Source organism: Pristiophorus japonicus, chromosome 1 (assembly GCF_044704955.1).
Source record: "Pristiophorus japonicus isolate sPriJap1 chromosome 1, sPriJap1.hap1, whole genome shotgun sequence".
Classification (NCBI taxonomy): domain Eukaryota; kingdom Metazoa; phylum Chordata; class Chondrichthyes; family Pristiophoridae; genus Pristiophorus; species Pristiophorus japonicus.
The window spans coordinates 540,733,823-540,750,479 of record NC_091977.1 but is presented as its reverse complement, the minus strand read 5'-3'; the positions used below and the strand labels follow the sequence as shown (position 1 = coordinate 540,750,479).

Sequence of the window (16,657 nt, the reverse complement as noted above, 5' to 3'; positions counted from 1 at the left end):
CAGAATTTTAAACGTTTCTATGAGGTCCCCTCTCATTCTTCTGAACTCCAGTGAATACAAGCCCAGTTGATCCAGTCTTTCTTGATAGGTCAGTCCCGCCATCCCGGGAATCAGTCTGGTGAACCTTCACTGCACTCCCTCAATAGCAAGAATGTCCTTCCTCAGGTTAGGAGACCAAAACTGTACACAATACTCCAGGTGTGTCCTCACCAAGGCCCTGTACAATTGTAGCAACACCTCCCTGCCCCTGTACTCAAATCCCCTCACTATGAAGGCCAACATGCCATTTGCTTTCTTAACCGCCTGCTGTACCTGCATGCCAACCTTCAGTGACTGATGTACCATGACACCCAGGTCTCTTTGCACCTCCCCTTTTCCTAATCTGTCACCATTCAGATAATAGTCTGTCTCTCTGTTTTTACCACCAAAGTGGATAACCTCACATTTATCCACATTATACTTCATCTGCCATGCATTTGCCCACTCACCTAACCTATCCAAGTCGCTCTGCAGCCTCATAGCATCCTCCTCGCAGCTCTCACTGCCACCCAACTTAGTGTCATCCGCAAATTTGGAAATACTACATTTAATCCCCTCGTCTAAATCATTAATGTACAGTGTAAACAGCTGGGGCCCCAGCACAGAACCTTGCGGTACCCCACTAGTCACTGCCTGCCATTCTGAAAAGTCCCCATTTACTCCTACTCTTTGCTTCCTGTCTGACAACCAGTTCTCAATCCATGTCAGCACACTACCCCCAATCCCATGTGCTTTAACTTTGCACATTAATCTCTTGTGTGGGACCTTGTCGAAAGCCTTCTGAAAGTCCAAATATACCACATCAACTGGTTCTCCCTTGTCCACTCTACTGGAAACATCCTCAAAAAATTCCAGAAGATTTGTCAAGCATGATTTCCCTTTCACAAATCCATGCTGACTTGGACCTATCATATTACCTCTTTCCAAATGCACTGCTATGACATCCTTAATAATTGATTCCATCATTTTACCCACTACCGATGTCAGGCTGACCGGTCTATAATTCCCTGTTTTCTCTCTCCCTCCTTTTTTAAAAAGTGGGGTTACATTGGCTACCCTGCACTCCATAGGAACTGATCCAGAGTCAATGGAATGTTGGAAAATGACAGTCAATGCATCCACTATTTCCAAGGCCACCTCCTTAAGTACTCTGGGATGCAGTCCATCAGGCCCTGGGGATTTATCGGCCTTCAATCCCATCAATTTCCCCAAAACAATTTCCCGACTAATAAGGATTTCCCTCAGTTCCTCCTCCTTACTAGACCCTCCGACCCCTTTTATATCCGGAAGGTTGTTTGTGTCCTCCTCAGTGAATACCGAACCAAAGTACTTGTTCAATTGGTCTGCCATTTCTTTGTTCCCTGTTATGACTTCCCCTGATTCTGACTGCAGGGGACCTACGTTTGTCTTTACTAACCTTTTTCTCTTTACATATCTATAGAAACTTTTGCAATCCGTCTTAATGTTCCCTGCAAGCTTCTTCTCGTACTCCATTTTCCCTGCCCTAATCAAACCCTTTGTCCTCCTCTGCTGAGTTCTAAATTTCTCCCAGTCCCCGGGTTTGCTGCTATTTCTGGCCAATTTGTATGCCACTTCCTTGGCTTTAATGCTATCCCTGATTTCCCTTGATAGCCATGGTTGAGCCACCTTCCCTTTTTTATTTTTACGCCAGACAGGAATGTACAATTGTTGTAGTTCATCCATGCGGTCTCTAAATGTCTGCCATTGCCCATCCACAGTCAACCCCTTCAGTATCATTTGCCAATCTATCCTAGCCAATTCACGCCTCATACCTTCAAAGTTACCCTTCTTTAAGTTCTGGACCAGTTCTCTGAATTAACTGTTTCATTCTCCATCCTAATGCAGAATTCCACCATATTATGGTCACTCTTCCCCAAGGGGCCTCGCACAACGAGATTGCTAATTAATCCTCTCTCATTACACAACACCCAGTCTAAGATGGCCTCCCCCCTAGTTGGTTCCTCGACATATTGGTCTAAAAAACCATCCCTTATGCACTCCAGGAAATCCTCCTCCACCGTATTGCTTCCAGTTTGGTTAACCCAATCTATGTGCATATTAAAGTCACCCATTATAACTGCTGCACCTTTATTGCACGCACCCCTAATTTCATGTTTGATGCCCTCCCCAACATCACTACTACTGTTTGGAGGTCTGTACACAACTCCCACTAACGTTTTTTGCCCTTTGGTATTCTGCAGCTCTACCCATATAGATTCCACATCATCCAAGCTAATGTCCTTCCGAACTATTGCCTTAATTTGCTCCTTAACCAGCAATGCTACCCCACCTCCTTTTCCTTTTATTCTATCTTTCCTGAATGTTGAATACCCCTGGATGTTGAGTTCCCAGCCCTGATCATCCTGGAACCACGTCTCCGTAATTCCAATCACATCATATTTGTTAATATCTATTTGCACAGTTAATTCATCCACCTTATTGCGGATACTCCTTGCATTAAGACACAAAGCCTTCAGGCTTGTTTTTTTAACACCCTTTGCCCTTTTAGAATTTTGCTGTACAGTGGCCCTTTTTGTTCTTTGCCTTGGGCTTCTCTGCCCTCCACTTTTCCTCATCTCCTTTCTGTCTTTTGCTTTTGCCTCCTTTTTGTTTCCCTCTGTCTCCCTGCATTGGTTCCCATCCCCCTGCCATATTAGTTTAAATCCTCCCCAGCAGCACTAGCAAACACTCCCCCTAGGACATTGGTTCCGGTCCTGCCCAGGTGCAGACCGTCCGGTTTGTACTGGTCCCACCTCCCCCAGAACCGAGTCGATATACATTGTGGGGGGGGGAGGGGATATGTGGGTCTATATACAATGTGTCGTTGAATGTCAAGGGGTGGTGGTTAGACTCTCACTTGTTGAAGACGGTCATTGCCTGGCACTTGTGTGGCACTAATGTTACTTACCACTTACTAGCCCAAGCCTGAATGTTGTCCAGTTCTTGCTGCAAGGGTGCGTGGATTGCTCCATTATGTAAGGAGTGGCGAATGGCACTGTGCAGTCATCAACGAACTTCCACACTTCTGACCTTATGATGGAGGAAAGTCATTAATGAAGCAGCTAAAGATGGTTGGGCCGAGGGCACTGCCCTGAGGAACTCGTGCAGTGATGTCCTGGGCCTGTGATGATTGACCTCCAACCACCATCTTCCTTCGTATTGGGTATGGCTCTAGCCAGTGGAGAGTTTTCCCCCTGATTCCCATTGACTTCAGTTTTACTCGGGCTCCTTGATGCCACACTCGGTCAAATGCTGCCTTAATGTCAATGGCAGTCACCCTCTCCTCACCTCTGGAATTCTGCTCTTTTGTCCATGTTTGGACCGAGTGGTCTGGGCAGATATCGGTGAGCAAGTTATTGGTGAGTAAGTGCCACTTGTTAGCACTGTTGCACTTTGATGATGATTGACAGTAGGCTGATGGGATGGTAATTGGCTGGAGGAAGCAGCGTGGAGGCCCCAACCTGTGTGAGAACATCAGCGGCAGGCCGGGGCCATAAAAGGAGCGGCGAGCAGCGGCCTGGGAGCAGCGTGAAAGCGTACTACTCCAGGGAGTAGCACGAACTGTGACTGCACCGAGGAGTGTCATCACCAAGGTCCAGGTCGGTGATTGGAGCGTGGGCAGATACAGCAGGAGTGGTGAGGTCGGGGCGAAGGAGTGGCGAGAGATTGTGGAGGGATGTGATTGGGGCCCAGGGGCAGCACGGGCCCAGCCCACACTGCGATATGTGCGCGCACTAGGTCCGTGTAGCGGAGCAGATCTCCAGTTGTCTTGGGTAATCCTTGCCACTAGACCAAGACCTAGCTCTGTCAAGCCCGTGTGGTGGCTGGTGTGCAACGGTCACCACACGTTAAAAAAATCCACGCACAGGCATCTTCCACCCTTCAAGATATACTTCAGGATCTGGAATTTTAGGTCCTTCATTGGAACACCTGTGAACTTAGCCTTTTTTGGCGTGGAAGCAAGTCATCCTCGTTTTGAGGGACTGACGATGATGATGATGAATTGGCTTGCTTTTTGTGGTTCGAATGTTCCTGGACAGTTTTGCATATTGTCAGATAGATGCCAGTGTTGTAGCTTGGCTAGAGGCGTGGCTAGTTCTGGAGCACCAGTCTTCAGCACAACAACCAGGATGTTGTTCGGGTCCATAGCCTTTGCTGTATCTAGTGCAGTGAATCGAATTGGCTGAAGACTGGCTTCTGTGATGGTGGGGACCTCAGGAGGAGGCCGATGTGGATCATCCTTCTGGCTGAAGATGGTTGTACTCGCGTGCTGGCCTCCGCCATCATTGAGAATGAGGATATTCAAGGAGCCTTCTCCTCCCGTTAGTTGGTAAATGGTCAACCACCATTCACAACTGGATGTGGCATGACTACAGAGCTTTAATCTGTTCCGTTGGTTGTGGGATCGTTTAGCCATATCTATACCATGCTGCTTCTGCTGTTTAGCATGCATGTTATCCTGTGTTACAGCTTCCCCAGGTTGGCACCTTATTTTTTAGGTACGCCTGGTGCTGCACCTGGCATGTTCTAATACTCTTCATTGAACCAGGGTTGGTCCCCTGGCTTGATGGTAATGGTAGAGTGAGGGATATGCCGGGCCATGAGGTTACAGATTGTGGTAGAATACAATTCTGCTGCTGCTGATGGCTCACAGCGCTTCATGGATGCCCAGTTTTGAGCTGCTAGATCTGTTCTGAATCTATCCCATTTATCATGGTGGTAGTGCCACACAACACGAGGGATGGTGTTCTCAGTGTGAAGACGGGACTTTGTCTCCACAATGAGTGTGCGGTGGTCACTGCTACCAATGCTGTCATGGGCAGATGCATCTGTGACAGGTAGCTTGGTGAGGACGAAGTCAGGTAGGTTTTTCCCTCGTGTTGGTTCTCTCACCACATGCCGCAGGCAGCTATGTCCTTCAGGACTCGGTCAGAAGTGGTGCTACCGAGCCACTCTTGATGGGCATTGAAGTCCCCCACCCAGAGTACGTTTTGTGCCCTTGCTACTCTCAGTGCTTCTTCCAAGTGGTGTTCAACATGGAGGAGTACTGATTCATCAGCTGAGGGAGGGCGGTAGGTGGTAACCAGCAGGAGAATTCCTTTCCCATGCTTGACCTGAAGCCATGAGACTTCATCGGGTCCGAACTCCCAGGGCCACACCCTTCTGACTGTATACCACTGTGTCATCACCCCTGGTCAGTCTGCCCTGCCAGTGGGCCAGGACATACCCAGGGATGGTGATGGAGGAGTCTGGGACATTAGCTGAAAGGTATGATTCTGTGAGTATGACTATGCTTGACTAGTCTGTGGGACAGCTCTCCCAATTTTGGCACAGGACCCCAGATATTGGTGAGAAGGACTTTGCAGAGTCTATATACGGGGTGGGAGGATATGGGGGTTTATATACATTTGTGGGGGATATGGGGATCTATACACAGTGTGGGGACATAAGATCAGAGAAATTTACAGCATAGAATGAAGCCATTTTGACCCATCGTGTCCGCGCCGGCCAACAAAGAGCTACCCAGCCTAATCCCACTTTCCAGCTCTTGGTCCGTAGCCCTGTGGGTTACGGCACTTCAGGTGCACATCCAAATACTTTTTAAATGTGGTGAATGTTTCTGCCTCTACCACCCTTTCAGGCAGTGAGTTCCAGACCCCCACCACCCTCTGGGTGAAAAAATGTCCCCTCAAATCCCCTCTAAACCTCCTACCAATTACTTTAAATCTATGCCCCCGGTTGTTGACCCCTCTGCTGTACCTTCCTATACACTCTATCTAGGACCCTCATAATTTTATACACCTCAATAAGGTCTCCAGTCCTGGCAACATCCTCGTAAATCTCCTCGGTACCCTCTCTAGTGCAATCACATCCTTCCTGTAATGTGGTGACCAGAACTGCACGCAGTACTCTAGCTTTGGCCTAACCAGTACTTTATACAGTTCAAGCATAACTTCCTTTATTCTGTGCCTCGGCTAATAAAGACAAGTATTCTGTATGCCTTCTTAACCACCTAATCTACCTGGCTTACTTTCTTCAGGGATCTGTGGCCCTGCACTCCAAGGCCCCTTTGTTCCTCTACACTTCTCAGTGTCCTATCATTTAATGTGTATTCCGTTGCCTTGTTAGCTCTCTCCAAATGCATTACCTTACACTTCTCCGGATTGAATTCCATTTGCTACTGTTCTGCCCACCTGACCAGTTGATTGATATCTTCCTGCAGTCCGCAGCTTTCTTCTTCATTTTCAACCACACAGCCGATTTTAGTATCCGCTACAAACTTCTTAATCGCACCCCTTGCATTCAAGTTTAAATCATTGATATATACCACAAAAAGCAAGGGGCCTAGTACTGAGCCCCACTGGAATCATCTTTCCAGTCACAAAAACGCCCATCAACCATTAACCTTTGCTTCCTGCCTCTGAGCCAATTTTGGATCCAACTTGCAACTTTGCCCTGTATCCCATGGGTTTTTAATTCCGTGACCAGTCTGCCATGTGGGACCTTATCAAAAGCCTTGCTAAAATCCATATACACTACATCAAACACACTAGCCTCATCGATCCTCCTTGTTACTTCCTCAAAACCTCCTCAAAAAATTCACTCAGGTTAGTCAGACACAACCTTCCCTTAATAAATCCATGCTGACTTCCTTGATTAATCCATGTCTTTCTAAATGAAGATTTATCCTGTCCCTCAGAATTTTTTCTAATAATTTTCCCACCACCGAGGTTAGGCTGACTGGCCTGTAATTACTCAGTCTATCCCTTTCTCCCTTTTGTTTTAAAAGTTACTACGTTAGAAGTCCTCCAGCACCACACCTGTAACCAGAGATGATTGGGAAATGATGGTCAGAACCTCTGCTATTTCCTCTTTTGCTTCTCTTAACAGCCTGGGATACATTTCATTCGAGTCTGGGGATTTATCCACTTTCAAAGCTGCTAAGCCCCTTAATACTTCCTCTCTCGTTATGTTTATCTCGTTGAATATTTCACACTTCTCCCTCATTGCAAAGTCTGCATCACCCCTCTCTTTTGTGAAAACATACGCAAAGTATTCATTAAGAATCCTACCCACGTCTTCTGCCTCCACAAACAAATCTCCTTTATCGTCCTTCTTATCCACTCTATAGAAACAGAAATTTACAGTGCAGAAGGAGGCCATTTCGGTCCATCGTGTCCGCGCCGGCCAACAAAGAGCTGCACGGCCCTTGGTCAGCAGCCCTGAAGGTTACATATAAACCTATGAACAATGATGGAAAGGCAAAGAGCACCCAGCCCAACCAGTCCGCCTCAGACAACTGCAACACCCCTTTTACTGAAACATAAGAACATACATAAGAACATAAGAATTAGGAACAGGAGTCGACCATCTAGCCCCTCGAGCCTGCTCCGCCATTCAAAAAGATCATGGCTGATCTGGCTTTGGACTCAGCTCCACTTATCTGCCCGCTCCCCATAACCCTTAATTCCCTTATTGGTTAAAAATCTATCTACACTACACTCCACCCCAACTAGAGCCATGTGATCTTCTGAGAGAGGCAAAAACCAGATTTAAAAACCCAGGCCAATTTAGGGAGAAAATATCTGGGAAAATTCCTCTCCGACCCATCCAGGCGATCGAAACTAGTCCAGGAGATCATCCTGGCCGTATTCGATTCCCTGCAGTACTTACCATTATATCTGCGCCGTCCAACAAAAGGTCATCCAGTCTCATCCCAATTACCAGCTCTAGGTCCGTAACCCTGCAGGTTACTGCACTTTAAGTGCCCATCCAACCATCTCTTAAAAGTGGTGAGAGTTTCTGCATCCACCACTCTTCCAGGCAGCGAGTTCCAGATCCCCACAACCCTCTGCGTAAAGAAGCCCCCCCCCCCCCGCTTCAAATTCCCTCTAAACCTTCCACCAACCACCTTAAAACTATGTCCCCTTGTAATAGACCCCCTCCACCAATCGAAATAGGCCCTTATATCCAGGCCCCTCAATATTTTGTACACCTCAATGAGGTCTCCTCTCAACCTCCTCTGTTCCAATGAGAACAAATCCAGCCTATCCAATCTGTCCTCATAACGAAGATTCTCCATTCCAGGCAGCATCCTAGCGCACCCTCTTGTGCAATCACGTCCTTCCGATAATACGGCGACCAGAATTGCACACAGTACTCCAGCTGTGGCCTAACCAAATTTAAGCTTAACCTCCTTGCTCTTGTATTCTATGCATCGGCCAATAAAGGCAAGCATTCCGTATGCCTTCTTAACCACCTTATCCAACTACACTATTAAGTGGCCTACCGCTGAATGTGTATACCCTTTCCTTATTAGCCCTCCCAAAGTGCATCATGTCACATGTCTCTGAATTAAATTCCATTTGCCACTGCTCTGCCCACTTGACCAGTAGATTGATATCCTCCTGCAGCCCATGACTTTCCTCTTCATTATCAAACACAAAGCCAACTTTAATATCATCTGCAAACTTCTTAATCATACTCCCTATGTTCAAATCTAAATCGTTGATATATACCACAAAAAGCAAGGGACCCAGTACTGAGCCCTGCGAAACCCCACTGGACACATCCTTCCAGTCACACAAACATCCATCAATCATTACCCTTTGCTTCCTACCTCCAAACCAACTTTGGATCCAACTTGCCACTTTGCCCTGTATCCCATGGACTTTAACCTTCATCACCAGTCTACCATGTGGGACCTTATCAAAAGCCTTGCTAAAGTCCATATATACTACATTGTACGCACTACCCTCATCAACCCTCTTGGTTACCTCCTCAAAAAATTCAATCAGGTTAGTCAAGCACGATCTTCCCTTAACAAATCCATGCTGACTGTCCCTAATTGATCCTTGCCTTTCCAAATTCAGATTTATCCTGTCTTTCAAGATTTTTGCCAATAATTTTCCCACCACTGAGGTTAGGCTGACAGGTTATCTGGGCCTCTCTTAATTTTATAACCCGCAATTAAGTCCCTCCTCAGCCTGCTCTGTTCCAAAGAAAATAAACCCAGCCTATATAATGTTTCCTAATAGCTAAAATTCTCCAGTCCTAGCAACATCCTTGTAAATCTCCTCTGTACCCTTTCTAGTGTAATCATATCTACTGTGTTGAAAGTGCAGTTTCTGAGATGTTATGGCTACTTTGGCAGATTGTCATCAATGGAAGCAGTAACTGCTGACACTACAGAAGTGACAACAGCTCTTATATCTGTCTTCTAATGTCTGGCTGGTGGCTGCATTGAACTTCCACAGTCACTGCGTTCTTCCTCAATGCCTCCCTCATTGCATTGTAGATTCTGGACTCCTCCAATTGTCCCGTCATCAGCACCACGAAAGAAGGGATTGTCTCCACTGCCTGCATGTGAGACTAATGCTCCTGAATCATCGATCAAAAATAGCCTGAGCCCCTGATATCATGGTCTTGGAAACCTGAGCTGAGGTCCTTTGCTTGTGTCACCACTGGGGAGATATAGCTGTCTCCTCAAAGTTGCCTTCAGCACCGCTTCCCTGAATGGGTTTGTAAAGTCCTTACTGTACAGCATGAAACCACACGGGGCACATTCCAGGGACAAGGCCACTCTGTGACCTTAGTTCTTTATTACAGGACTCCAGAAGTGATGACCCTGCGTGGGACCTCCCTTTATATACCTGTGTGATCAGGTAAGGAGTGTCTCCCACAAGTTCACCCCCTGTGGTCAAGGTGTGCATCTAAGTTGAGTGTGTACAGGAATACAGTGGTGTTACATTGTAGTTACAAACATGACAGGGTTCATCTGAGCTGTTGCTTGAATAAACAAGATGCTGTGACTGAATGGCGGATCAGGTGCTGCTTTAAGCATTCAGCACCTTGAGAGCTGCAAAGGACCACCAACTGACTTGTGCATCATAAGATGTGCCGCTCTTCAGTATTGCAGTGTTTCCCTGAACCTTGTCGAGAGCTGACTGCTGCCATTGTAAAGGCTTTGAGGGCCTGGTCTTCAAAACACTCTCCTCCTCAGGTGGCCGAAGGCTGAACTAGCGCACTGGAGGCGGTGTTGCATCTTGTCGTCAATGTCTGCTCTTGTTGATGAGGCTCCAGAGGTATGGGCAATGGTCCACATTGTCCAGGGCTGCGCCATGGATCTTGATGACTGGGGGACAGTGCTGTGCGGCGGGGACAGGTTGGTGAAGGACCTTTGTCTTACGGATGTTTAGCATAAGGCCCATGCTTTCGTAAGCCTCAGTAAATACGTCGACTATGTCCTGGAGTTCAGCCTCTGTATGTGCGCAGACACAGGCGTCGTGATTCCCACAGAATCTTGCCCACCCGGAGGTGGGTGGTAATTGTTGAAGTGTCATGCATCATGCTATAAGGAAAACTCAGTTAGGAAGCACAACACTAGTTCTGTAACCAAGCAAAGGAGCAGCACTGTAGTTACTTCCCTGGTTTAGAGCTGACCAAACGGACAAGCAGGCAGATGAAGTAGCTGTAAGGACCAGCCAATCTGCCAAGCCAGGCCCCACTCTATAAGAAGGCTGCAGTGCAACAATTTGTGCCACTCCTTGTGAACCTTGAGTCACTCACGCACGGCACACTATCAGCAGGGTCTGTAAAAACGCATGTCTGCTGGGAGAATGAGGGCTCCACGGGAGAGTGAGCAGCCTCCCAGCTTGATTTGGCTCTGAAATGTGATCCCGGTCGGGGGTGGGGTAATGGGGAGAGAGGACGTGATTCAGGTGTAAAGGATGGGGAGGGAGAATGTGCTCCAAGTCTAAGGGTCACGAGCAAACTCAGGAGGAAGCCGATTAAAGGCATCCAAGCACTGGTACCAGCTTCCCCACAACTTTCTTCGCTGGAGAAATTGCTAATGCCAGTCCAGCACTGCTAAAGTACTGGAAACAGCGAGGAAACTTATTTACCCAGAGAGTGGTGAGAATGTGCCACAGAGAGTGGTTGAGGCAAATAGCATGGGGAAGCTAGGTAAGCACATGATGTAGAAATGAATAAAGGGATATGCTGATAGGATGAAAAGAAGTAGGGTGGAAGGACGCTAATGTGGAATATCAACACCAGCACAGGCCCCAGTTGGGCCAAATGGCCTGTTGCTGTGCAGTCAATTCTATGTAATGTCACTAGTTCAATTTCTGGTCTTTGCTGAGCTCAGGTGAGGGCAGTATGATTGGCCTCGGCATTACTGGGGATAACCAACCAGGTGCATGTGGATGGATCAGGCTTTTGGCTGTGATGTTCACAACAATGAAATAAGCTGCCAACGCTGTCTGTCTAAGCCTGAAGATGAAGAATGGCCACTTGTGGTGAGGTGTCAGAGGGTGAATGTTGACCATTGTACTAATAGAAACATAGAAAATAGGAGCAGGCCATTTGGCCCTTCGAGCATGCACCACCATTCAATATGATCATGGCTGATCATGCAACTTCCGTACCCCACTCCTACCTTCTCTCCATACCCCCCTGATCCCTTTAGCCATAAGGGCCACATCTTTTGAACTACCTTTTGAATATATCCAACGAACTGGACTCAACTACTTTCTGTGGTAGAGAATTCCACAGGTTCACCACTCTCTGGATGAAGAAGTTTCTCCTCATCTCGGTCCTAAATGGCTTACCCCTTATCCTTAGACTGTGACGTCTGGTTCTAGACTTCCCCAACATCGGGAACATTCTTCCTGCATCTAACTTGTCCAATCCCGTCAGAATTTTATATGTTTCTATGAGACCCCCTCTCATTCTTCTAAATTCCAGTGAATATAAGCCGAGTCAATCCAGTCTTTTTTCATATGTCAGTCCTGCCATCCCGGGAATCAGTCTGGTGAACCTTCGCTGCACTCCCTCAATAACAAAAATGTCCTTCCTCCAGTTAGGAGATCAAAACTGCACACAATACTCAAGGTGTGGTCTCACCAAGGCCCTGTACAACTGCAGTAAGATCTCCCTGCTCCTATACTCTCATCCTCTTGCTATGAAGGCCAACACGCCATTTGCTTTCTTTACTGCCTGTCAATGGAAGTCAATGCCTTCCAGAAAGCAGCGCGACTCAGTTGGTAGCACACTTTCCACTAAGTCAGAAGGTTGTGTGTTCAAGTCCCACTCTAGAGACTTGAGCACAAAAATCTAGGCTGAGACTCCCAGTGCAGTGCTAAGGGAGTGCTGCACTGTCAGAGGTGCCATCTTTCAGATGAGACGTTAAACCGAGGCCCCGTCTGCTCTCTCAGGTGGACGTAAAAGATTCCATGGCACTATTTTGAGATGGGGAGTTATTCCTGGAGTACTGGCTCATATTTATCCCTTAACCGTAATCACTAAGACAGATTATCTGGTCATTATCACGTTATTTATGGAAGCTTACTATACACAAATTGGCTGTAAAGCGCTTTGGCACATCCCGAGGCTTTCCTTTTCTTTCTGGAAAGGCCAAAATTGGATAACAAAAAGGGAAAATGGAAAAAAGAAGTGAGGAAATAATGTATGCAAGATTACAGTTGCAATCTGAAAAAAGACTAAATCTATACTCAATTTTCCAGGGCTCGCGAAAGTGTGGAACAAGGTGATATGATCCTTTCTGAAGAGAACGAAAAGGAATTTTTTTTCGGTTGTTGGCAGGTAACGTACACTTCTGCATCTGACTATAGAGATGAATAGCACTTTAGTGTTCACTTCAATGCACTCTTGCAAAATCAGTCCATTTTAATACGGTGCAATGCAGTATTAAAATTATTGCTGTCTGAGATAAAATTGCATAAAAGTAATAAATTAAGATGAGTGATCCTAAATGATGGTAACTGTAGTTTATCCTGTCACTGCAGCGGTAGCTTTATTTTAGAGACTTTCCATCAACTATGTAATTCTAAAATTGTTTCTGCACATTTAAGATATTTAAAATATCTTTGTAAATACTCTTCAGAATTATAGGAGAATGTTGGTTAGAACCAATGTAGTCTGTTGTCCTAGTCATTTGCATACTTTTTCAAATGCTAACATTTAAATCCAAATCACACTCAGTGAAGAGAATCCCATCAGAGAGAATTTGTAGTAACTTCTGAAAAAAACCTTATACCGTTGAATATTCAAGTGACACTAACTTTTCTCAGTTCCTTTTATTTTGGTTCCTTTATGATTTTTTTTTTTAAAAACACTGGCCCGGAATTTGCAGTTTTAATGATGGCGAAACTGTCACTGTTCTATGTAAAACTGATAGCAACTTAGGGCATCCACACATGTGCAGTTAAACACAGAAATCCGGAAGTTGGTGTCAGTGATGCCCTGTTCCTCTGGCCCTGACCGGCAAGGAACATCAGCAGGTCGGGGCCTTCAAAGGAGCAGCGTGGAGCATACCGCTTCAAGGTGCAGCGCCAGCCGGTTCAGGAGGGCGACGGCTGTGAAGAGGGCGACTGGATTGGACATCACCATAACTCAGGTCGGTGATTGGAGCATGGGCAGGTACAGCAGGAGCGGCGAGGTCGGGGCGAAGGAGCGGCGAGAGATTGTAGAGGGATGTGATCGGGGCCCAGGAGTGGCGAGGGCCCAGGGGCAGCACGGCCCAGCCCACACTGTGATATGTGTGCACACTCAGTCCGTGAAACAGAGCTGGTCTCCAGTCGTCTTGATTAATCCTTGCCACTGGACCAAGACCTAGCTCTGTGTGAATCGGCATCTTCCACCCTCCAACATGTAGTTTGGGATCTGGAATATCGGGTCCTTCATTGAAACATCTGTGAACTCATCCTTTTTGGTGTGGAAGCAAGTCATCCTCGTTTCAAGGAACCGCCTATGATGATGATCCTCCACACGGTGCGTTGTGACAATCCTTGCAGATGCAATCAGCACAGAATCAGTGACTTTTTACGCACTATTCTCACAGTAAAGCAGTTAAGCTTTGTTGAATGAGGTATAACTGAATTTCTAACAGTATGTCGAGTCATAATTAGTGCTGACTAACCTCTCTGTTCCTGAAAAACTAATTTTAGAAGTCTGGACTGTCATTCCCTTCATTTCATGATAAAAAATCGATAGATATTTAAACTAATAAAAATTAATTTTATATTTCCGCTTCTACCTTAATCCCATGTATATGTCCCAATCTCTATTTCGTTTTCTGTAAAAGGTCTACATAAAACAATGTAAAAAGTGAATGATAATCGGTGCTTTTTACTTCCTGGTTTGCTATCTGTAAGAATTCTTCAATATTATTGGCTGCTCGGGCTGCTTGATGACGCAATGTTCCACAGATGCCCTACAGATGGTGTCAGAATGAAATTGACGTCATAATAGGGGAAATCAACGCCACGGAGCCCGCCAAATCTTTGAGGTCAGCGGAGCGAGTGCCATTCCTTCACCGCTGACAGCCCCCCCCCCCCCCTTTGCCCGTCTGCCCCCCCCCCCCCCCCTCGTTTATCTCTCTTTCTAAATACACAAGCTTCTCCTTTTTAAAAAAAAAAACACTTAAAATAAGCTCTACTGGAATAAAGCTTTGGAAATTTTTCCTCTAGCTTTTTTTCAAATAATTTTGAAAAACAGATAGAGACTGATGAGAAGCAGGGCTAACAAAATGCTACTGAGTCATTCTGACAATTTTTTCACATAGCACATGCTCAAAACTGCACAATCTGCATTCAGCTAATAAAGTCACAGCTCTGGGAGCAATCTCGACCCAAGTCTGGGCATTTTGCAGAATCTAAGGCCATATTCAAAAGTAATTAATTGTCTATGTAACACAATCAGACGTCCTGAGGGTGTTAATGGCACAATATGAATGCAAGGTATTTCTTTCCTCCCAGCCCTGTCCCTCTAACACACAAGCTTATTCATGGATAATTTAAATCATCACCATTCACGACTGGATATGACCTTGGACCTATCCATGGCCATGGACTGTGGGGTCGTTTATCTCTGTGTATAGCGCGCTCTTTCTGTTGTTTAGCATGCATGCAGTCTTGTGTTGGAACTTCCCCAGGTTGGCACCTCATTTTTAGGTACGGTTGGTGCTGCTCCTGGCATGCTCTTTTACACTCCTCATTGAACTAGGGTTGGTCCCCTGGATTGATGGAGATGGAGGAGTGAGGGATACCAGAAAATGAGGCTACAGATTGTGGTGAAATATCCTCAATCCCCTCAGTCATTCTGGTTGCTCTCTTCTGTACCCTTTCAATAGTTGCAATATCCTTTTTTATACTTTGGCGACCAGAATTGTGCACAGTAGTTTAAGTACGGTTGCACCAATGATTAATAAAGTGGCAGGACTTCTTCACCAGATTAGCTCAATATTGTCCTTTTAATACATCCCAACCAATAGTCACTTTTATTTTTTAATCCCTGGAGCTACAGGGAGCATTGATCCCAACATCTGATCTGCTTTGTTTATTGTCAATCAAGACCGTCCAATCTTTTCATTTTCCATACGCAATTGTCACTTCCTAGATTTTTTTTTTGTTGCCATATAAAGCACTTTGCATTTCTCTACATTGAATTTCATCTGCTGCTTGTCTGCCCAATTCCCAAGCATATTCAAATCCTCCTGTGGCTGATTCTATTCAGCTTTGGACTACAAATGGGGGAAAGTTATGCTTCATTTATACAGAGCCTTGGTCGGAGATCCCATTGGGAGTACTGCGTTCAGTTCTGGGCATCACACCTCGGGAAGGTTATATTGACCATGGTGGCTGTACAGTGCAGATTCACCAAAATTATACCAGGGCTAATAGGCTCAAATTATGAGGACACGTTGCATAAACTTTCCATGTATTCCCTTGAGTTTAGTAGGTTGAGGGGTGATCTAATTACTGAAATCCAAATTGTAAAAGGCTTCAATCGAGCAGCTGCAGTGAAACTATTTCCTCTGGTGGGAGAATCCAGAACAAGAGGGCACAATCTTAAAATTAGAGCTAGGCCATTCCAGCCTGAAATCAGGAAGCACTTTTACTGGGTTAATTGAAATTTCTTAGACCAAAATTGACAGATTTTCATTGGGTAAAGGTATCCAGGGATATAGATCAAAGGCAGGTAAATAAGAGTTGAGGAACTGATCGGCCACGATCTAATTGAATATCGGAACAGGCTTGAGGGGCTGGATGGCCTATTCCTGTTCCTATTTCCCTATCCTTGTTGACCTACATTGATTCCTCGTCTCCCACCACCTCAAATTTAATTTTTTTGTTCTTGTGTTTAAATCCCATCATGGCCTTTGGCTCCATACCTCTGTAATCTCTCCTAGTCCTACAGACTTACTGCCTCACCAAGTTCTCCATTCCTCTGCCTCCTGTGTATCCTCTCTTTCTTTCACTTCACCATTGGGAACTATGCCTTCAGCTTCTTGGGGCCCCACAGTTGGTAATTTCCTCTTTAACCTCTTCCTCTTCCATCTCTCTACTCTCTTTAAGGTTTCCAATATCAGTGTTATCCCACTCCCCTTTAATACCCTCCTTGAAATCTACCTCTTTGACCAAGCCTTTTGTTATCCTTTCTCATCTCCTTACATGGTCTCCATCTTTTCCTTATAAAGTGCTGAGGGAACAAAATGTTTCTACATTAAAGACATATAAATGCACACTATTGTTTGTGTTTATCCTTGCCTTCCTTTACTCCACCCTTGGCCTCT

The 16,657-nt window shown here is 45.8% G+C and overlaps 1 protein-coding gene across 2 annotated transcripts in view; it reads left to right on the top strand.

Moving 5' to 3' along the window:
- Window positions 1-16,657, top strand: part of LOC139278135 (neurofilament heavy polypeptide-like) — a 108,797-nt gene that overhangs the window by 7,998 nt on the left and 84,142 nt on the right. For both annotated transcript variants that reach the window (XM_070896799.1, XM_070896793.1), the window contains exon 2: window positions 12,588-12,666. The gene's annotated coding sequence lies outside the window, so the exon portion shown is untranslated. The remainder of the gene's footprint in view (window positions 1-12,587; window positions 12,667-16,657) is intronic.